This window comes from Larus michahellis, chromosome 2 (assembly GCF_964199755.1).
Source record: "Larus michahellis chromosome 2, bLarMic1.1, whole genome shotgun sequence".
Taxonomy (NCBI): Eukaryota; Metazoa; Chordata; class Aves; order Charadriiformes; family Laridae; genus Larus; species Larus michahellis.
In genome coordinates, this window is record NC_133897.1 from 110,070,383 (window position 1) to 110,094,389 (window position 24,007).

Consider the following 24,007-nt stretch of genomic DNA (forward strand, 5'->3'; position numbering starts at 1 on the left):
GAAAAACAGAAAACCCACTTTCCCCTGCTGGTGGTTTGAATTGCACTAATTTGTTCTGGTAATGGCACCAGATGTCACAGCATAAAAGGAAGCCCGACCCGGCAAAAAAGATTGCCAATCTGACCTTCTATTGAATTCTAGAGCTCTTGCCCTTTTTTGTTTCCTGAACAAACCCAGCACTCACAAACACACTGAATGGAGTGGAAAAAGCAGCTTGACTCTTGTGAAAGAAGTTACAAGCAGAGCTGAGATGGCCGCTTGCCACTTTCCCTGTCAGGGTGACATCTGCCACCGTTTGCTGAGCTGCTTCTTGTGGGGGGGAAAATGAACCTTCACCCCAGCAGGGCTGGCCCTCTCCCCCAATCCCTGCACCTTTGTCACTGTTTCTTTTTATCTGGAAAGGCTTTTATTTTTTCTTTGGTGGTTGGAGTCTATCTTTTAGGAGAGATGAAAGCTATATCTCATGGCGCTTTTACTTCTTCAGCAAGATCCTGACACCATTTCTTTTCACATACAATAAGCATTTAGTTTATTATATATACCACTCCATTTGTCTTGGTAAAGTGGTTTTACATCTGTCAAAAAGCTCTGCATAGTAAATCAAAGTGAATACAGCCAGCTGCCTGCTTGCATTGATAACAATCCACTTTCATGATAAAGGCAGTCAGCTTCTACACAATTCATGTGTCTTAGCCTTTAAACCATGTTTTTGGTTAAGTGATCTTTGCAATGTTCAAGATAATCTGTGTGAAATTCTGTTTTCTGGTTTGCAGGAAGAAGTAACAGAGCTTGGCAGTATTGATTTTGGATGCAAATAAGTGTGCATGTGTATGTACATGGGTGTGTATTGGTATGTCTATACACATGTGTATATACATGTGTCTATATATTTCCAAGGTCTTGGCACTTACTTTTTTTTCCATAACTCTTATTTATATAAGCCTAAACGTGGGTCTGCCACAAAACTGAATACAGAACAGGATATAGTTGTAGCTTTCACAAGCAGAGAAAGGGTCATTAAAAGAAAATAGGAGAAAAGATTCAAAACCTTTTTCTACTTGGTGAGGGTGTAAGAACCCTTGGCAACCCAGCGAGAGCGTAGATTTTGATCTGTCCTCCTAACTGGTTCAGATGTACTATTCAGCATCCTCCAGGGCAGAGACATGCTGCTTGGCAGAGAGCATAATCTCCCAGTGCTACATGAGGCTGCCTGTATCCAGTGAGTGCAGAAATAGAACGAATAACCATTAGAGAGAAGAGCAAGGGACAGTCAAAGATATAATGGGCAAATCACCCATAAGAACATTTTAGAACCAGTCTATAGCCCTTGCTCATGCTAATTCGTATTTGCTCAACTAGAGAAACCCAACAAGCTTGTACAGTGCTTTATGAGTATATTCAGCAAGCAGAATTACATGGGTAGGCATTTTGTTCGATATAAAGCGTTCAAGTGGAAAGCTTTTCTTTATGCTGAAATAAAGTATTCTTTTTGTGCATCATGTTCAAGAGACAGAAAAGCAAGAATCTTAACATTAGAACCTGTCTTGGACATTAAAATATGGTTCAGCTGTGACTGTTCAGTTCTTCTGATCTGCCCTATGAGATCTCCTTTAGGTAAACATCAGAGGTGAAAATTCTCTACTATAGAAGAAATGTGGAGTTTATTTTATACCTTTGTCTTTGTATCCTTATATCTTTATATCTATCTTTATATTGATCTTCATATGTTTAATCTTTGTGTCTGTATCATTGCATCTTTTTACCACATTTTATCATCACTGTATACTTCATTAAGCTAGATCACTCATTTTTGGGTTGCTTTCAATTTACACAGAAGAAGCAATTAAATATTCACATCTTTAGTTGTTCTTTGGTCACTGTTCTGTTTTTTAAATTGAATTCAGATAAAAATATGTCAATTATGGGGTTTCTGCTTTGGATCAAAACCGCAACTGGTACATTAGACAATGAAGGAACTTGGAACAAAGCTAGTTATTAGCTTATCTCCCTGACAATACTGGTGTTCAAAAAAACCCAGTCTAATGAAACCTAGAACAAAACCTTTCTTCTGATGTGATCTTCAGTCAATTAGCAAAGCAAGTTTCCTTTTCTTTGCAGAGCATTTCTGTGCGTTGCTAAGCTATTTCTTTGTTTGACTTCTGTATTAGAGACATGTAAGTGATGAATTCAATTATTCTTTCATCAGAATCATTCTTACTTTTACATTTCATAAAGCGTAGTAGGTTGTACATAAATGTGAAATGTAGTTTTCAGCATAAGAACAAAGCTTCATGAAATTGCACATATCAGCAAATATGGCACTTGCAGGCCAACAGTCCTTCTCCAAGGATTCATACTATCTAGAGATTTCTATCCAGCTGTCTTCCTTTTTTCTCCCCTCCATTCTCTTCTCTTTATCATCAGTCTACCTCTTCTTTTTATTCTTTACAGCAGTAACTAACACCCACTAGCAACAACAATTTGAGTTCACTAAGGCAAGTGCCTGTGGCCTGCTAGAATTGATCATTGATCTGGGAGTATGACACACATATGACAGAGCAAGGTCACTCAACTTCTTTCCCTCCATTTTTCATTTCTATGCAGGCAGCTACCACTTCAAGGTTCTTCCTCCCAGCCTGTCATTTTTTTCTTATTATACTACCACATGAAAAATAGGGAGTACTCCAACCTTTATAAGATAATACCTTCTAAGTATTGCTCTTCTAACAGTTCAGAAACACACTCTCCGCTACAAAACATCACTGAAGCACACTATTTTAAAAATATGATTTTATCTAGTAAGAAGTGCTACTATGTGAAAAAATTGCAAAGAAAGAAAGAAGCCAACTCATTAGGAATAACCTATTAAATCTTAATGAAAATATGTTGTAGAGGAGTCATATATCTGCAGGGATGACATAAATAATAATCCAATGTGAAGTAAAAATTCACTCAAATACCTATGATAGTAACTTTTGTTGATGTAAAGCACTTTAGGATATTCCATGAGTGTCACTAGGCTATTTATCTTCAAGCAAAAAAAAAACATTTGGGAGTTGTGCAAGGTCTTTTATTTAAAATGGATAAACCTGCATATTAAAAATACGCCTTACGCTCTGGCATCAGTATTTCACTGTCGAATATTTAATGTAAAAATACATGTATTTATGTGAATATGTGAAACAAACTTCCCAACTTGTTCTTTTGTTTGGCTGACTTGACATAGTTATTTAATTCTGTGTAGGAGTGAATGGCACATTCATTGACAGGCTCCTAAAACTGTAATTTCTATCTGACCAGGGTCTGAAGCCTCAGAAATGTTTTTAAATTAATACTAATCCAGAAGTGAAATAACTTCTCTGAAGAAAGAAAAACTATTGATTGTTCTATTTCACTGATTTTCAAAGCAAAGATTGGATGTAAACATAAAAGTTGAGGTCAGCCCTTGCTAGACTGTCTTCATGATCTAGAAAGGACAGAAAGCATTATGTTTTTACAGATCTTATAATCAACTCAGAATGGGGACAGAGTTTCAATTGAGATACAGCTGCTCTAGTCACTAGTGCAAATAAAAATCACTGTCACTACTAGTTTTGATGCCAGGCTATCTGACGTTGATGAGAGCTTACAAAGGTACTAGAATAGGAATGGAAAAAAAACACATTCTGAGGCCAATGGTATAAGATTTAAAAGATTTCAGAGGACTATACAGAAATAAAGTTTAAAAAAAAAACGGTATTTGCTTCCACATTTCATTCAATGGGTGTAAAAGCTACTGAAGACTGAAAATGTCTTCATCCATGCAGTATAAATCAATCTCTAAGTGATGGATAATAGGTAGAAGGATTGTCTAAGGACAATTACTACATTGTTGAAAACTGACTTTTGGAACAAATTGTTCTGGCAACCTTCTGATATTAAAAGACGTTAATGATAAGATGACCTCATATCCCAGAACCCTGGAATCATAGGAAATAAAACTAGGATGGACCTTAAAGCATCATTAGATCACTCCTTTACCGAAAGGCAGAATCAGCCGAACGTAAAACATTGCTGACAGATGTTTGAATAGTCTGATCTAAAAGCCAAATATTATTACACAAATTCACTCCTACATCTAGACCTCCATCACCCTCAAACTTTTTCTTGCTACATTACATTGTAGACTTCTGTATATATCACTCCTATCTCAATACCTATTATATTATAACTAAGAAATAACACTTATTCTCACTGTTAGATTTTTCCTCCTGATATCTATCCTCATGCTCTCTTGCTTAGGATAATTTTTTTCTTTTTTTTTTCTTACCTGTGATGACCACGGTGAATACTTTATCCTATTCCTCCACATTTTTCTTTTCCTTTCTCCTATGTTCTTAGAAAAATTCAGCATATCAAAAAAAGTCATATACTGTAATATACTGCCCTATCACGATTAGGCTGTCCTTTATTAAACACGATTAAGCTGTTCTTTATTAAACACCGCAATAACTGGGTTGGTCTTTCAAAATACTCTGTGTGATGAGCTTTTCCTCAGTCCTGTGGAACAATTGTTCTATCTATGACATGATCTTATTGCCTGGATGGCTCAACAATGTTCAGACGTAATGTTCTTTATCTATTTCTATCCATTTGCTTGAAATGTTATCCTCATTGTGATGTTTTAATTTCCTTTAAAACAGCTTGCTTTTCCTCAACATTCAAGAGTCTGATTCCAATATTTGCTTTCAATTACATTTTGCTACACTGTCAACTTATATCTAAATCATTTCGCTGTTTATCCCTGGGATTGTGTGAATGACTGAACCTAATACTTCTATTATTTAGTTGCGTGAAGCTCACAGAACAAACAGAGAAATGCATCTTTGCTTTGTATGTAAAATTATTAAATGGTAACCAAAGCAAAGTAACACAATTAAACAGGTTATGATAAACTACAGTAGAAAGGTTCAGGCCTGTGAATGTGTGCAGTTATAAGAAAGCAAATATACTTAAGTGTCCAGGTTTCTCAGTCTTTCCTCTGGACAAATAGGTATGGTGGTGGGGATCACAATTTGCAATCTGAAGGTAGGGTATATTGTGCCTGTTTTACTTCTATTGATGTAATTTCTATCTTCTCCTGTCCCTCTTTCAAATATAAGTGCATCACCATTTCCAACAGTTTGTAAAACAGAACTAGAAAAATAATTAATGGGGAAAAGAAGTCAAAAATGTTTGAAGACACAGAGAAGCTACTCTGTAGACAATAAATGAGAGCATTCTAGCAACCTTGGAAACAGTGTTATAGTAAATGACATATAAAAGAATAATCAGAGTACCATGTGTGTGATAAGCATCAAGAAGGAAAATAGGTTTAAAAAAAAAGAAAGAAAAAAAAAAGAAAAAAGAAAAAAAGAAAAATGAAAAAGATCAAGAAGGAAAATAGGTTTAAAAAAAAAGAAAGAAAAAAAAGAAAAAAGAAAAAAAGAAAAATGAAAAAGAAGAAATCTGCTGTCCTTTGAGGAGCTAAATGGCAGTTCACTAATAAAAGATTAGATAGTAACTATCACAGGTAGCTTTTGTATCATGTAAAGGAGAACTATACATTGCTTTGGGATGTTAATGCTAAAGACACCACTCACAGCAGTAATATAAATAATCACAAGACTTCATCAGTTTTTCTTCTGTAAGCATGAAATAAAATTGCTGAAGCCTGAAGTGAGTTATTTATCTCAGAAGATGGTAATAGTGGTAGCATCAACAGTTACAGGAAACAAAATAAAACCTGTTGTCTTAATCACTTTGTGGCTAAACACACAGCGATGTGTCCTGCTGCCTTGTGCCCCTCCTCCCTAGCTCTGGGGAAGAAAAACTGTCACACCAGTGCCAATGAATTGTGGCAGAGACCTGCCCCTTCCCCACCTCTCTCTGCGCTTTTCCCCTTACCGCGGGGCTGCCTGCTGTGGCAGTGCTCCGTCATCCGTCTGCAGGCCATCTCCTCTTGCAGGAGGAGCAACCTGGGAGGCAGGCGGACCCTCCCTGGAGCAGGAGGAGGGACCAGAAGCCATCCCCTCACCTTGACGATTCAATAGCTTGCTGATAGATGCCTCTCTGTTACTTCAGAAGCAGAAAGCCACATGTGAACGCATAGGGCTGGAAGGATTAACTTTTTTTAATCCAAAGTCCTGCTTTACATGTTGGCAATTTAAGAGACTTTCAATTATCCTCATCAGAGTGTTCAACCATGCAGTTTCAATAAGTAAAATAACTGGGTGCAAGCGTTTTTTTTTTCCTGATGGATGTTGTGATTAAGAGGACATGACAGTGAGCTGCAAGAGTCATTATCTATTAATTTTGCTGGTTTATTTTAGTAAGCAATTTATAGCTTTTCCAGAATGTCTTTTACATTTTCCGCTCATTAATTGAGTCCCATTTATACTCTTTCTTTTGCATTAAAAGATGTATTACACTATTTAAAGTCTTAATTTAGCCCATATGTCAAAACAATATCTAAATGAGCCACTCTACAGCACTTTTGTATGAATTACATTATGTAAGTCTTTCCCCTTCTATTTCATCCTTGCAGATTCAATTTCTTTATTAGAAAGTACGAAAGGAACAAATAAAATATAAGTATAATAAACAGCAATATTAAAACACAAACGGGACTACCAAGTCAAGTTCAAGCTGCAGAAGATATTTTAAGTGCCTGAAGAAAAAGATCCAAAACCTTGCACAAAGCTGCAATAAGTGAGGTTCTTCCATGTAAACTGGGAAAACTCCAATGCCTTTATTCTAATTTACATGGATATGTGGGGTTTTTTTTCAAACAGTATCCTATAGTTCTGAAAATTGTGATCCCAGAGCTTTTATTTATCTGCCTTCCTAATCTGTGTACATAAGTGACTGCTACTAGCATCACAGAATCACAGAATGACAGGGTGGGAAGGTACCTCTGGAGATCATCCAGTCCAATCCCCCTGCCAGAGCAGGGTCACCTAGAGCAGGTTGCACAGGAACGCGTCCAGGTGGGTTTTGAATGTCTCCAGAGTTGGAGACTCCACCACCTCTCTGGACAGCCTGTTCCAGTGCTCTGCCACCCTCAAAGGAAAGAAGTTCCTCCTCATGTTTAGGTGGAACTTCCTATGCTCAAGTTTGTGCCCATTACCTCTTGTCTTGTCACTGGGCACCACTGAAAAGAGCTTGGCCTCATCCTCCTGACACCCACCCTTTAAGTATTTTTAAGCATTGATAAGATCCCTACTCAGTCGTCTTTTTTGCAGACTAAAGAGATCCAAGCCCCCCAGCCTTTCTTCATAAGAGAGATATTCTAGTCCCCTAATCATCTTGGTAGCCCTTTGCTGCACCCTCTCCAGCAGTTCCCTGTTCTCTTGAACTGAGGAGCCCAGAACTGGACACAGTACTCCAGGTGCGGCCTCACCGAGGCAGAGTAGAGGGGGCAGATAACCTCCCTCGACCTGCTTGCTCTTCTTGATGCAGCCCAGGATGCCATTGGCCTTCTTGGCCACAAGGGCACATTGCTGGCTCATGGTCATCCTGTTGTCCACCGGGACTCCCAGGTCTCTTTCCACCGAGCTGCTCTCCAGCATGTCATCCCCCAACCTGTAGTGGTGCATGGGGTTATTCCTCCCCAGGTGCAGCACCCTACACTTGCCCTCGTTGAATTTCATAAGGTTTCTCTCCACCCAACTCTCCACCCTGTCCAGGTCTCCTTGTATGGCGGCACAGCCTTCTGCTGTGTCAGCTACCCCTCCCAGTTTTGTGTCATCAGCAAACTTGCTGAGGGTACACTCTATCCCCTCATCCAGGTCATTGATGAATATATTGAAGAGGACTGGACCCAGTACTGACCCCTGGGGAACACCACTTGTCACTGACTTCCAACTAGACTCTGGCCCCTAATCATGACCCTCTGAGCTCTGTCTTTCAGCCAGTTTTCAATCCACCCCACTGTCCATTCATCTGTCCCACTCTTCCTAAGCTTCCCTATGAGGATGCTGTAGGAGACCGTGTCGAACACCTTGCTGAAGTCAAGGTAGACAACATCCACTGCCCTCCCCTCATCTATCCATCCACTCATGCCATCATAGAAGGCTATCAGATTAGTCAGACATTAGTCAGAACTTCAACGAAAAGAAGGTGCATACCTTCTTAAGATAATGTCTTCCTTGTACACCAGTGGTAGGAGGGAAAAAAAAAAAAAGTAGAAGGAGGAGGGAGGATCAAGGCAGACCATTGTCAGAACTTCTTTCTCAAAGCTCATCTTGTCTTCCAGCTTCTGGCAGTTCTTAACTCCAGGAAAAAAAGTGAAAAAACAAAGGACCAAACCTAAACAACAACAACTCTCCCACCCTTGGATCTACCGCAGAGTTACTGAGGCTAGGACACATTCTGTCTTTAAAGAGTGCGATTTTTTTTTTTTTCCTGGAAACTTTGCTGGAGGTTTTGTTTGTGTATTTGTTTTCTAGCAAGTAATTTCTCCTGGTTTATATATTAGCTACCTTTGTTGTGGGTTAGATACTTCACTGGTTTAAATTTTCGTTATCTTTTCTTTAACATCTCCATTGAATGGCCCATTGATTCCAAAAAGGTATATTTATAACAGGGTACAGGAAACATTGTTCTTTTCCTTGGTTGGCTAGCAGCAGGTAGTGACATCTCCCATTGGGAGTAGTACCTTTGCACTGTTAAAATGTGCGTATAACTTAGATGCTGATATTGATGTTCACAATAATAATGTTTGCCATCTGCTCCATTGCAGCTGAGAGAAGCTCTTTCCCACTTAGCGCTACATAAGGTGTCACTCTCACAGTTCCTTACACTTTCTTTATTCAGAGAGTTTGGTGAACTTTATTTCTATTTTCTCTTTTTATGAGCAAAGCATGACTTTGTTAGATTATTTAAGGTATGTACTATATTTTTAAGATCTCAATTAACATTAATCAAGATGGTTTTTTGCCCTTTAATCTGTGAGTATTTTCAGCATAGTTTTCCTTTTGCTCTCACACTGTTTTGCGCTAATATATTGCTCATTATAAGATAGAATATTGCCAGTGGTTATAATAATGATCTTTAACATCTGTTCTTTGCAAATACCAACTGTTCCTTAATTTGGTGCCATATTTAAAAATAATTACCCTCTTTCAGTCTTCCAATTTAATATCATTATATTTCATATCATTGTATTTTACTAGATAGCTGATTTTATTTCTTTTATTGTATAGTTGATTCTCACCTTATAACAGGTTACTATTTCTTTCACCTTGGATAAATATGATGGAGTGAATAGTACTCTATTATCTGCTTCCACTGACAACTTTTTTTCAAGCCTGGCAAAAAAGAAAAAATCATGACATTTTACCATGTTATCCTGAGCAGGAATTTGGATGTACTGGAATTTGGAGATACCTAATGGTGTTGCTCTTTCTTAGTAACTACTCTTCCACATAGAGCTGAGTATTCCTTTATTTTTTTTTTTTTTTGGGGGGGGGGTGTGTTGGGGGGCGTAGATGTACTTTGGAAAACTATGTGTTTTAGACTTTACTGTAAAGATATTTGTAGTATAAGGCAAGGCACCTTTATGATACTTTCTTTATATCGTGTTTGGAAAACCCTACAGCCCCCCGACTGCTAATGCACCTGCTCCGAAAGCAAGAAATAGAACAATTCTGAATGCAAATCCTGAATGTTATGACCCAGATAGTAAATTTTGAGTTATTATTTTTTTACATATTAGAACTTTGCTGTAGTTGTTTCTTTAGATCTTAACTTAGTCTCCGTTTCTTCAAGAAGTGCAGCCTAACTAGTCCTTGTGTCCAAGCACCCTCCCTCCCCCTGCAATGGGTACCATGACACATACTTTCAACTTACTTATTCTGTGGAAAGGCTGCAGTTATTCAGGCCAATGTGCAGTATTACCACCATTTTTTTCCTGTTTCTGATCTGCTAGAATATTCAAAACTATTCAAAAATATTCTTATACAAACATATGCTCTTGGAAAATCTCCAACTTTTCAGACTTACAGATGTTGGAAAATTCAAAGATGACAAGTTCATTGCACTGGGAGTGCTCTGGTCTGAACATATAAACTTTTGCAAACTTTATTTTTACTGTCAATAGCAAAATCCATTTTCTGATATTTTCCTGATTATGCTTAAAATGAACAGATCATATACAGATGATGAATTATTATTTTTTTTAATTTATGAACATCAGACTTAACCTTTAAAAAGAGCAGCAGAACCTCTCATTTTTCATTGAAATATTTAGATTACATAATTTTTTGGATCAAGGAACTTACTCTTTTCTCTGCATGTACAGCACCTAACACAATGAAAATGCTATTTCTTAGAATCTCCTGGATTTTACTGCACATAATAGGAAAAACTAACAGTATTATTAAGCTAGTGCAGTAGCACTTAAAAATAAATTTCTTTCTTGAGCTATGCTCTTAATTTTTACAGAATTACATTTCTAGTAGTTTGAAGGATTTATGAAATAAAATCAAGCAGTAAAGATGTAATATGAAAGAGTGAGTTGACAATGTATTGGCCTTAGAAGTAAAAAGGGCAGAAAGTCAAATACAACTAAAAATGAAATGTCATATCATTGACCTCTAGAGAATGAACAATATTCCTTGTAATAGGAAATGTTAATTTTATTACTTACAAATCATGTTTTGAACAGTACTACATTCCCTTTCTATATTGCTTATTTTAAGAATGATTGTAAAATTTTAGGTTGAAAAAGTACTAAGCTACAATATGTAAATTTTGTGATATGTGACATTACAAACCAAAGATGAGGAAGCCTTACTGCCTTGTTTGATGAATCTTAGGATATTATTCTGAACACTTTTTTTCTGCTTTTGCTGAAGATGAGCTTTTTGAAATAGTCCTACTGGCATACAATAATTTATATACCCACTGTAGGTGGTTAGTCAGATAAATTAATTGAGAAAAATTAATCTGTGATGTTTGCATCAGAGATTCTTTGGGCATAGGAACAAAATTGTCTAACTTTCATTGGAAATATCATAACTAGAGAATGAGCTGAATTTTTTTACTGTATTAAAGAAGAGATATTTGAATTTTAATGTTCCTACCACATAGGTTCCAGAAAGTTTTATGAAATAGTAGAAAACAATAATTTTTACTTCAATCAATTGACATGATACGTTGTTTGCATCCCATTTTTTAGAGAACTTAGTTTATTGCTTATAATAAAATTTAAGCTTACTAAATTAATGAAGCTTACTTTTTTTCTTCTAATAATTGAACATGCAGATTATATGCTTTGACCTAGGAAGAAACTGCAAAACTGAAGCTTCTTACATTTTCCTCTTGAATCTTTTAACTGAAATGAGAAGGCAACATTGTCTTTTTCATTTATTATCTATATTATGTGTCTGTGTGTATACTAAATAATTTTTTGCTTTGTTCAGAATGTTGAACAAAGCCATATAAATAACTACTCGTAAGCATTTACTTTTTTGCTTGAAAATCTCAAAAGCTCCATGCTATAGGGCAAACATTAACTCATCTGATGAACAAAGAATCTCAAATTCTGAACCACTGTGGTACATGCATATTTGTGTTACCAGTTTGGTGCATCCAAGTTGTAAAGTAGGTTGCTTGGATTCCTCTGAATTAATTGCTCCCAAATGTTCTTATGAACAAAGGACAACAAATGCACATTGTCTTCAAAATCAAGAATTTGTTACTGTAGTTAAAGTCTCAAGAGTCTAATGAAATAATAATTATTATTAGTCTAATTACCAACTCAATAAGTTGTAGCTCAAAATATACACAATTAAAATTAATACGCTGAACTTTCCTACTATGCTCACCTTTCCTTTGGTGAAGTGTTCACCCCCTCCAGCGTCCTGCTGGGTGCTGAGGTTAGTAGTTTGTGAGGCTTCAGTGCCTCATCAAGCCTGGTCTTGAATGTCTCCAGGGATGGGGCTTCCACCACTTCTCTGGGCAACCTGTTCCAGTGTTTCACCACCCTCATTGTAAAGAACTTCTTCCTAATGTCTAATCTAAACCTACCCTGCTCTAGTTTAAAACCATTGCCCCTCGTCCTATCGCTACATGCCCTTGCAAACAGCCCCTCCCCGGCTTTCTTGTAGGCCCCCTTCAGGTACTGGAAGGCTGCTATAAGGTCTCCCTGGAGCCTCCTCTTCTCCAGGCTGAACAACCCCAACTCTCTCAGCCTGTCTTCATAGCAGAGGTGCTCCAGCCCTTTGATCATCTTCATGGCCCTCCTCTGGACCCACTCCAACAGGTCCATGTCTTTCTTGTGCTGAGGGCTCCAGAGCTGGACACAGCACTCCAGGCAGGGTCTCATGAGAGCAGAGTAGAGGGGGAGAATCACCTCTGTGTATCTCCTGGCTACGGTTCTTTTGGTGCAGCTCAGGATGCAATTGGCCTTCTGGGCTGCAAGCACACATTGTTGGCTCATGTCCAGCTTTTCATCCACGAGTAACCCCAAGTCCTTTTCTGCAGGACTACTCTCTATCACGTCACCCCCCAGCCTGTAGTGATAACGAGGATTGTCCCGACCCAAGTGTAGGACTTTGCATTTGGCCTTTTTGAACTTCATAAAGTTTGCTCGGGCCTACTTCTCTAGCTCGTCCAGGTCCCTCTGGATGACACCTCATCCCTCTGTCCTGTCAGCCACAACACTCAGCTTAGTGTCATCGGCAAACTTGCTGAGGGTGCACTTAATCCCACTGTATAAATCATTGATGAAGATGTTGAACAGCACCGGTCCCAGTATGGATCCCTGAGGGACACCACTTATCACCCTTCTCCATCTGGATATCGAGCCATTGATCACTACCCTCTGGATGCGACCATCCAGCCAGTTCCTTATCCACTGAACAGTCCACCCATCAAATCCGTATCTCTCTAACTTAGAGAGAAGGATGTTGTGGGGGACCATGTCAAAGACCTTACAGAAGTCCAGGTAGATGATATCTGTAGCTCTCCTCTTATCCACTGATGCAGTCACTCCATTGTAGAAAGCCACAAGGTTGGTCAGGCAAGACTTGCCCCTGGTGAAGCCATGCTGTCTGTCTGTAATTGCCTCCCTGTCCTCCACGTGCTTTAGCATAGCTTCAAGGAGGATCTGTTCCATGATCTTCCCAGGTACAGACGTGAGGCTGACCGGGTGGTAGTTCCCTGGGTCCTCCTTTCTACCCTTTTTAAAAATGGGTGTGATGTTTCTCTTTTTCCAGTCACCAGGGACTTCACTTGACTGCCACAACTTTTCAAATATCATGGAGAGTGGCTTGGCAACTACATCAGCCAGTTCCCTCAGGACTCTGGGCTGCATCTCATCAGGTCCCAGACTTGTATACATTCAGGTTCCTCAGGTGGTCATTCTACTGAGTTAGAAGTTTGTGCTTGCTTTCTTGAATAAGATGGTTGTAAGAAGAAGTTTCAAGTCAATTTATAGGATCACAGACTGACTGACTAATTTTTCCAAAGTCAGACAATAGGGTATTGACAACAGAACTCTCATTAACTGATTGTCATGGTAGACTCCAGCATAGTAGACATTTTTTCAATGAATATAGAGCCATGTGGGGGACTAAGCAGAAATTATTCTCTTCAGGTCAGGCCTGGAGCATATTTGTAAGACAGAATTCACAATGGCATATGCCATTTGATTTTTTTTTTCTTCTGTAACAGTTTAAACTAATGATCTGTAAATCTTGAATTTGCTTCTTTCTTCATAACAAATGCAGTCTAGACTAATTGTAGCAGAGATCTGAAGCAATATTTGGATTTAAGAATTTACTTCACTGGGAAACTGATTCTATAGAGGTGGTAAAATGAAGCAATGCTGGAAGAAACCAAGCTGTCAAGCCCATATATTGTAGTGTAGAACTATACAGCTATGAGTACACTTTTTATTAAGTTTAGCTCTGATATTCCTCTTCATAAGATTTTCATGGATCTTCCATACTCCAACCATAAGCTCCATCACTAGAAAATCCTCCACAGTATACAGGGGCCTTGCATACCAGGACACGTTTAGCTTTGTAGCACATACAGCACTTGTCACTGGGATTAAGATGAGGGATAAGATAAAGAGCTATACTTATTACTACTCCAAATTCTGTCATTTTATTGCAAAGTAGATCAATTCTATAAGGGTACATACAATCACATAAGTTTGGAAGTGTAACCAGGCAGATAAACCCTGCCTTTTGGTACCTTTGGTATATTGGTGGCTGTGAAAGAAGCTACATATGTATCACCTCTGGATCTTAGTTTCTAGACTTATTAACCCAAGTTTCCACTGTCTCATACACAGTTTTATGATGTAAACATTCAGATTTCAAATCTGCATTTGGATACAGGCATGCCATTTCTGTTGAAGAGGAAGGAAGATTTAACCTTTACAGCTTATGAAATATTCACATACAAAAAAACAAGGCACGAAAAAGGTTAGGCCTAATGGTCAGATATACTATTTTGGGGCTGCAATTTAAACATTATTTCAATTTGTTATATTGGAATTAAAACAACAGTAACACCAATAAATTGCAGTAGCATACTAATGATAGTGTGCCAGACTTTTTATCTTAAGTGAACACTGAAAAACGTTTCATTTTTTTCCCAGTGAAATAAAAATCAAACCTTTCAGTTAGTTTAATAGAAATAATAATATAAATGCTACTTTTAAGTTCTGTAAGGAGTGGAAGAGACTGGGCCTATAATAAATGTTACCAGTAATTTGAGTATATAATATTGTACTTTTGCATTTCAGGAGGCAAGGTATTTGACCAAGGTCAAAAACAGAAAGCTTCAGTGTTTTGTACCAAACAGCAGAATTCAAATGCCTCTATTGCATCCTTGGTAGATTTAACTTTTTAAATCCCTAAACCCTTTCCAAAGCATGGAGTCACCCAGTGGCAATGATAGTTCCTTCTCCTATCAGCCTCCTTGCCTCTGTGAAACCCCACAGCCTTGCTGTTTGCACGGGAGGTGGGATGGCTCCTGAAGGCAGGGCCCTGACTGCTGCACGAGCTGTTGTCCATCTGGCTGCGGGTGAGCTGGCCATCACCCAAGGCAGGGCTGACCTTGCTCCTGGGCTACCCACATCTTCATCTGTCTGGGACCTTGCTGTGCTTCTCACAGGTTGCTCTCCCCTTTCTCCTGACTGCCAGAAAAAATGGTCCTCCATCTGGCTAGCGTCCAAGCCAATCCAGTCACAGTTTCTCCATCTGGTTTATTCTTGGAAAGATGAACTGGATGTTCTTAATTTAGAATAGTCAGTCTCTCCCTATCCTCTCTCCCCAGCCTACTTACTGCATCTACAAGATATTTAATTTTGGCTATATTTCTGCATAATTGTGGAGAAAAGATCTGGCTGTTTCCCTCTCTCTCAAACTCTCTCTCTCTCTCTTTTTTTTTCTTTTTTTTTTTTTTGTCCTTTGCTTCTTTTCTATTCTCCAGAACCTGGCAGAAAGTTTCCTAAAAACTGTGAAATTGTCACTCACAAGACCACTTGTCCATTTTTACACAACTTTCCTGTTTATTCTCTGCTGTTTTTTAAAAACAATTTTAAAAACAATTCCCCCCTCAAAAAATAGAACAGCTTAACATGTTTAGTTTATATTTTTACTGTATTTTCTTTGTCCTTTTGATACACCACTATCAACTACACACATATATCCCTTCCTCACTTTCTGGTGGGTAAACCCTTTAACAGCACACATTCATAAAAATTAATTCCATATAAACATCTTATATCCTTGGTACCAAATGTTAAAATGCATAAACAGATGATAGCTTTAAAAGGGAGAGCCTCTGTGAATACTTTTAGTTTACTACGAAATACCTCAGTGTAACTAGGCTGATTTTTCTCCTCAGATTTTATCACACAAGGTCTTGTTTGTTGGTGGACTGTGCCTCTGACTCCTAGAGGTCAATGCATTTCCATGCTGTTACTCATGTAGCATTCATGTCAGGGTCTTCAGCTGGTCTAATTGGCGTAGACTACACAGCAGTCAATGAAGCTAGATAAGTTTACATCTGCCCATCCTGCTCACAGATCAAATAGGAACATTTTACAAGCAGCAGTTACTCAGTACTATCTGACCTGTCTTTGACATTTAAAAATAGAACGGATTTAACGTTATACCAGCTATAAATCTGTGTTAGGCAATGCTGTGTTAACTCTTGAATAACAACTATGGTAAAATTTTTTTTAAAAAAATGAAACCAACCAAGCAAAAAAACCCTAAACAAACAAATGTAAAATCTGATATTGTTTATGAACAAGTCAGGATTCTGATGTTTAGCCCACATAAACTGACCTGCTGGTTGCTTTAGGGTTTCCATTGATTTTAGTATAACTTCAAACTGTTTTATTACAGAAAATGCTATTAATACTTAGAGTTGTACGTAGATATGAAATAGGAGAATCTCACTGTGGATATTACAGTGAGAAATACAGAAAAATAAATCCCACTATAAACTTGATTTCGGATATTTTACAGAAGGTAGAGTGATTTATTTGAGCTGCAGTTATTAATTTTGCCCTATTTCTGATAGGGTAAAATGCTTTGAGCTCAGATTTTTTTTCTTTCTTTTTAAAAATAATTATTTTTTTTAACTAAACCAGCAATTCTTTCAGTCTGTGATAGGTATAATTATGGTGCAATCCATCACATATCCTCTAGGTTAAAAAAAAAAAGGAAACAAGTTAGGATTAGTGTCATTATTATGACAGTTGAGGTTAAATTGTTTTGCCTAGAATGCAACTGTAAACTTCATATTAAATTCTCTTGCATCAAAAGTCTACCTCTGAACCTCAATGCAAAGCACAATTTGTAAAACAAAAAAAAAAAAGAAAACTTTTTCCCCCCCAACTTTTTTTCTGTGCGAATTCGAACAACAAATAAAAAGAGGGGGAAATTCCTTAAAAAAATAGAGGGGTGGGGAATTGGTGTCGTACAAAGCAAGGTTCTTCTGTTTTCCTTTTTGCTGACTGAAAGTCTTTTTCTCAGGGTGCAACTGAAAAGGCCAATCTTTTCATTCTATAACGCCAGAAAACAAACAAAAAAATGCCTTACTGCTTTCCCCTATCCCGTGCCTGGAAAACAAAAAAATGTAGAGATTAAGGGTGTGCCATGGTACCCATCTTCTTAGCACCCATGTCATCTTCTTAGCACCCATTAACAAAACCAAAAAAGTTTGGCCTTCTGCTTTCCTCTTCCTCTTGATAAGAGGGATGAGATATGAATCTTTTCCTTACCCAGCACCTCATGTCAAAGGTTTTTCACTTTTCACAATTGTCTTTCAAGCTATCACTTAGGCTTTGCTGGTGGGACATGGAATGAAATGTTGACATTATGAAATTCTTCAGACAGGAATCGTTCATTTTGTTTTATCGTTCTTTTTAATTTCATTCATTTTTGGAATGGAAATGTCATGGGGATTAATTAAAAGAAAAAAAATCAAAGCATGTTGACATTTCTGAAATTGGAATATTTCATTTAGTTTTGTTGAACAAATCCAACAGGGTTATTTTTCTGCCACTGAAATTTGTGCATAAAGGTCTTTTCCAAATTAGGCTGACCTGACCATGTAATCGTTGTACCAGTTCTCATACTAATCTCTACACTAGTTTTTATACTGAGAGATTATAATGCAGCAGACCAGTCACAGGTATAGATTTGCTCTTCATGAAATTGCATTTAGTATTTCTAATATTTCTTCTGCCTTCACGCTTCATTGTTTTCTACAGGTAAATGGGTATCCTAATACTCACTTCGCTACCTACAATAGAGGTAGAATAGCCTTCTAACATTTCTACCAGACTGTTCATGTATGTGAAAAATTGTATGAGGGTTACATAGCTAACCAAATGAAAAAAAAAAAAAAAAAATTTGTTATTCTTCAACATATTTTATAACAATTCATGACTGAATTCTGATTTACGCTGTATACGACCGGTATCTGGTGGCAGCTGCTGTCTTCTCTGCAGGACCCAGGTTGGAGAATATGAACTAGTTACTTACAGAAATCAGCTGAATTCAGGCCCTTCTTATAATGTGATCATCAGCATGAGACCTTTGGCTAAAGACAGAGGTGAGACCACATTCCCAGTTTCACTCAATCTATATCTAAACAGTGTGTAACAGTAAGAGAATAAGGGAGTTCCATTCCTTCAGGGGATCATCTTGAAGATTTTCCTCCTCTGAATTTGCTTGTATTGATTGTATCTTGTGATGGGAATATAAACAGCAAAAGATAATAAGTTTTCTGCATATTAATTTCCAAACGTAATGTATTCTATCATAATAATATTCACTGATAAAAAAAAGCAAGGTAAAGGAGAAAGGAGTCATCTTTGGAAAGGTCTGATTACAGTGTGATATTCAGATTCTTTTAATTGAGAAGTTTATGCACCATTTCCACTGACTTTTCATACATAGTACTAAGTATACACTTAAGTAATTATACTTTGTTGCAATTCATTAAACTTCTTTCCCCTCCGGGGGAGGGGAAAAAAAAGACAGGAAAAAAAAAAAGAAAGAAAAGAGGATTCCATAACACAGAGAGCAGAGAATCATGTGGGAAAAATTGCAAAAGTACACAAGTTGATCATTAAATATTGAAATAAATAAGACACAAAGAGATTTTGAAACTGATTTAAAATAATTCCATGAAAAAGAGTCTCACTGGTATTGTAGATTAATCTACGCATTTTTGCGTTTACACTGCCTCATGTGTAGCTTCTAACTACTGTTCCAGAAGCTGTGATTCATAACATATTTTAGTGGAAGCTGAATTTTAGTTGAAGTGGAGTTATTAAAGAAGAAGTGGAAGACAAAAAACCCACCACATTTATTCGACAAAATGGTTTCATTTAGTGTAGCATATTTATTCTGCATAGTGACAAGGTATTACTAAGGAATGCAAAAAAATTATTGCATTTCAGCCTATGCAGGCCTCCAAGCCCCACTTCTGCTTCCTCTCTTGGTTCCACTTGGTTGCTCTCAGAGCTGTGCCTCCCATAAGTGGTAATAGGTAAGACTTGCTTTGGGAAAAGCTGCACAGCTGGATCCCCACAAAAAGTCTGTCTAGAAATGGCAAAGATCCCAACTATACATATAAAAAAACCCGCCCAACACAAATCCCCAAAAATTCAGTATTGAGTCCCCAGAGATGAAGATATTATGAATGCTCTCGTTGGTCTTGTTCATACCTCACTGCTGCTGTTTTCACAGCATCTTCTCCACCTCTTAGCAGTGTTGTGCTGGCTGCTTACCTAGCCTGGAATTATTCTGCTTTGCTTGATGTAAATTCCAAATGCCTATTCCAAACACAAGACCCATGATTTGGGTATAGGTGACTTGGGATGACTTTCATCTCCCTTGAAACCTTGAGTTTTGTCCCTCTCCTTCCCTGTTCTTCAGTGAGTAAATTCAACTTACTCTGATATCAGATCAATATTTGAATAACCTACCTTATTTTCTCCATGATATATTTGCAAAGGTTGTAAGCTGTTACTTGAAGTTGGAAATACCATATATAAAATAAAAATAATTGAAGAAAACAACTTCACTCTTCCCATATTTCATGCCAATGATCTATAAAGGTGTAAGAATATCATAACCTGCATGATATTCTGAGACCAAATACGGAGATTAATACCTCCCCTTCCCTCCAATTTTAGTTCACAGGAGCAATGTATTCCTGTGCAAAACCAAGGACAGGACTTACTAGATAAGTCTTTACATATGTGTCTGTTATATATATGGCAGCTTACCATAAAACTCAGCAAATGTTTGACTAACTTCATTTAACTTTTTTGCAAAATATGAATCTCTTAAACTCACCTTTATTTGGAAATAAACCCATGGCTTCTTATTCTCTGCAAACTAATATACCTGCAATTTATTCATCTGTTTTTCACCTTCTAGGGACAAAGATCTTCAAAGAAAAAAATTAGTTTTTCTTTGAGTATAAAGTCTATTTTTCCTTCCCTGTGTTTTATGAGAGAAATTCTCCCTCAGGTGGATAGAAATGAAATGCCACCATTGAATTTCCTTTAAACTCCTGCCTTGGGTAAATACAGCACATAAACACGGTAGAATAATTAAACAATAAAAAAATGAAATAAGACAAAAAGAAATATGTTCATTTTTTTCTCTTTTCTTTTTTTTGTTTCTTTTTTTGTTTGTTTGTTTGTTTTCTTTTTCTCCCCTTGATTTTCCAAGATTTTTCAGGAAAACTTTTTGCCCTTGCCAGAGGATCTGTCTGTATTTGGAATTCTCCTCATACTGGAAAGTGATTAAGAGAAGAACTGTCTACCTCTAGACCTACTGAGTGAACCCAAGAGACTAAAATCTTCTGAGATCAGTCCAATTAGGCAAGTGTCAAAGATGAGGATGCAATCTCATTCATCTCTCTGAATGAGAACTGACCCCTTTTTAATCTTTTCTTCTTTTTTTTTTTTCAGTGTTTGTTATTCTGTTTAAAAATAAACAGTAGTCTTAGGATTTCCCATCTTTATTTTTTCTTTAATTTCTGGAAAAATGGAATAGATTTTCCTTAAAATTTATAATTAACTTTACTGAATTCTTAGGACTGTCTTTCTTCAAATCATTATACCACATACATAGATATATATAGGTATGATTGGTCATTATATTTGAGGAGAAATTTAATTTTAAAAGAAATTAATAGATATCATATTACAATTGACTGATCAGTAAGCAAGTTTTAAATTGTATAGGTATTTTAATTCCAATTTTATCATCAAGTTCTTGCCCCCCTTCTTTTGTGAATTAGCCTTCTTATTTGATTTCTTTGTTTAAGGTGCAGTCTACCCAAATAATTTCTTCTTTTCCTTATTGTTGCATACTATCTGTACCTTGTCAAAAGTCCCTCCTATTCTGGACAGTTCGCCCCACCAGTTATTCAACTAACATTTCCCAGAAACTTCCATTTTTGTTTGCTTCCTTCTGCTCATTTCTATTCTCTTCAAATGGCACATCTTACTTATATTACATCCTGTGACAACATTCAGCGTTCTCAGTAAATGAGCATATATTGTTTGCCAACCTATGTCTAGTTAATTCTGACTTAACAAATGAAACATCACCTTTTCTGTACTGCTAGAAAGTCAGTGAGAAGCAGTGTCACTAAAAAACCTGTTTTTTTCCAGGTGACAAATAGTAACATATCACTGAATTCCAATTACACTTCCTCAGTTTCCACAGATCTTAGGAAAGCATCCTTCTCCTTTTCCCATTTTTCTATTTTGCATCCGCTATACCTCACCCTGTGCAAAGCTGATGTCACACCACAAACCAAAAGCACAATGCAACCATTCTTACTATATAGCAGCTCTCCCCAAACATTCCTGTTTCTTAAACAAACAAACCAACAAACAAGCATGAAAGAAAGTGCAGAAATTATGAAAATGTGATCTTAGTTTATGTTGACTCCCTCACTCACATCTAACATCAAGTTTTAGACAAAGAAATCAAGTTTTGCCTAACAAAAATGCTTGAGGTAAGAGCACCAGAAAGAAATCTTTGTCAGTTTGTTTAGATAACTGATTTCATAAATAATTAAATAACCATTAATAAGAACACAGTTTTATCAAAGAACATTAAGCTGTATAGTATTACCATGTTTTCTCTGATTTGAGAAAAAAAAATAAATATTAGCCAATCTATCTACTTAAAGCTGAAACCGTATATAATTTAATAAATTGTGTGTTCATTTCCACTCTGATACAGAAGCTATATGACTTATACTGAAGTAGTTAGGAGGAGATAATCCTCAAGAAGGTATCAGGAGATCATCCTCAAAAGACTGAGAAGTAATTCAGCTGCTCAGATAGTGTACACAATTCTTTTCTGCAGAGTATACAGCTTTCTGACTGTGTCAAGATGGACATACTGGATGGACAGTTTTCCTATGTTACTTCAGGACCATTCATTTCAAGTTTTAAGCTCTGTGATACTAAGGGGGTTTGTATTTCTTTGGAAACAACTTATTTGCTCCTAACATCTAGACATAAATACAGTAAACAGTGATTCAGTGTTAGCCAAAGTACCAGAGCTCACGCATGTATCAACGAGAACTTTTCCCTATGCAGACCATGTTCTGCTCTGCTGTTGTTCTCTGACCTGGCAACATAGTATTATGTATGCTGAAGAATCATATTTCCTCATTCACCATCTTTTGTGTTGTGGCCATGAGATACCTGAATGTCTGAGTAAGATCTGCAAGGCTGGTCAGGATTTACTTTCCTTCCTTTCCAGAAAAAAATATGTTAAAAATAAGTGACAAAAGTACAGATGAGAGTTTTTCAATATCCACATAGGAATAGTTGCTAAATTTTCTTAGACTGTATAAGGAAGAAGAGGGAGACGCAATGTTTCTTGAGGTGTCAAAATTTTCTGTTTAAAGGAGGAAATTTCAGGAGAAAAAAAATACTATGTCCACTGAAGGCATATGTATTCCTTAAGCTACTAATTTCATGCTGGAAAATCTAAAATTGTTTACATTGCTTTAAAAGTTTTTGGGGTGTTTTTATTTTTTTTTTTTTCTGCTTGGGGTTTTTTTTTTTCTGCTTGGGTTTTTTTTTTTTTGGTTGGTTGGTTGGTTGTTTTTTGGGGTTTTTTTTTAGTTTTATCATTAACAGGATACAATAAATCTGACAAAATGTCATGCTTGTTGTTTTACCATTTAGGACTTCTCAGAAATCTTCTTGGCCTGAAGCTAATACTGATGTAGTACTAAACTAAATTATCTCACCATAAATATTCCTTCTATAATCGTTACAGAAGTGTTACTGTAATCCACAGTTCTTGTTTATCCCCCAAATATACTTATTTCTTCTTTAGAGCACAAGGAATGCACAATGAATATTTGAATTATTGTTCAAAATTTCCTGAATTGACTTCTTTTGTGTCATATAAATCTTAATTTCTATGAAAAAATTATAACTTGTTGTATAATTATTCCACAAGATTTTGAGGGTCTTTATCTTTCTTTCTAATGACTTTTTAATTTATATTGCTTTTTATTGTATTTTTTCAGCTGACTATAAAAGCCCAACACTAGCTAGTAGACAAAAAATAACTTTTTTAGACAGTTGCAAGAAAAGTAAAAGGATTTATATCATATGTCTCTCAAAATATGTAAGGACATAAACTAATACGTTGGGCATGTGTTTTCTTCTCAGAGTGAAGATTTTATGATTCTTGAAACCAATTAATTTGGGGCAAAAAAAGGCTGAAGGGCAAAACCCAGACTGTAGAAACTCTCTTCTTTGGCTAACTTTTGTGACTACTCTAAATTGATCACTTGTTTCCCTGACTAATCCCTAAACAGAGGGCATATCCCTTTCACTTGCAAAATACTCTCACACAAAATGAATTACCTTCCCACCACCTTGGTTACTTGCCAGGGAGTACTTTATTTTTCCACTAGGAAAAAGAAAATCAGCTTGTATTTTGCTTGCTAGAGCCTTCTGCATTTTAATTCTGAACTCTGAATGAACATCAGAGAGGCCTTATGATGTTTTGCACAAAAGTGCCTGTGTTCATAGTTTTACTCAGGGCACCCAAAATAGCATGCAGTAAGCAGTGTCATACTGAGAGTTTTCAAAACTAAAAGCAGAAGTGACTTATACTGGCAGGAAGCTGTAACTCCTAAAGCTTTCCGAGGACTGTGAAGTAAAAGAGAACTGCTTACTTCTCTGCATCAGATGTTTAATTCAACTTTCACAATACTTCTTTTTTTAAACCTAGGAGGCCCTGAGGTTACACAGGTAAGATCTCTATTTTTTTACTTTATTATCTTCAAAAATCAAATTAAAAACCTTCAGCTATGTGTCTCAAGTGCAAAAATCACAACAGGCAAAGACAAAACCAGAAGCTGCTCAAAACCTCTAGAAAGAGTAATCTGCTTTTGTTTCCTCGGAGTCCACCAAATAACTTCTATAGCTGTGGAAATCCAA

General features: G+C 36.9%; 1 protein-coding gene across 4 annotated transcripts in view; it reads left to right on the top strand.

Annotated features, from left to right (window-relative positions):
* CDH19 (cadherin 19) overlaps positions 1-24,007 on the top strand; it is a 117,407-nt gene that overhangs the window by 24,501 nt on the left and 68,899 nt on the right. For 2 of the 4 annotated variants that reach the window (XM_074576559.1, XM_074576557.1), the window contains exon 1: positions 23,606-23,818. The exons of 1 other annotated variant lie outside the window; for it this stretch is intronic. The gene's annotated coding sequence lies outside the window, so the exon portion shown is untranslated. Of the gene's footprint in view, positions 1-23,605; positions 23,819-24,007 lie in introns of those variants that run through there. One more of the 4 variants, XM_074576561.1, reaches the window with a different exon arrangement.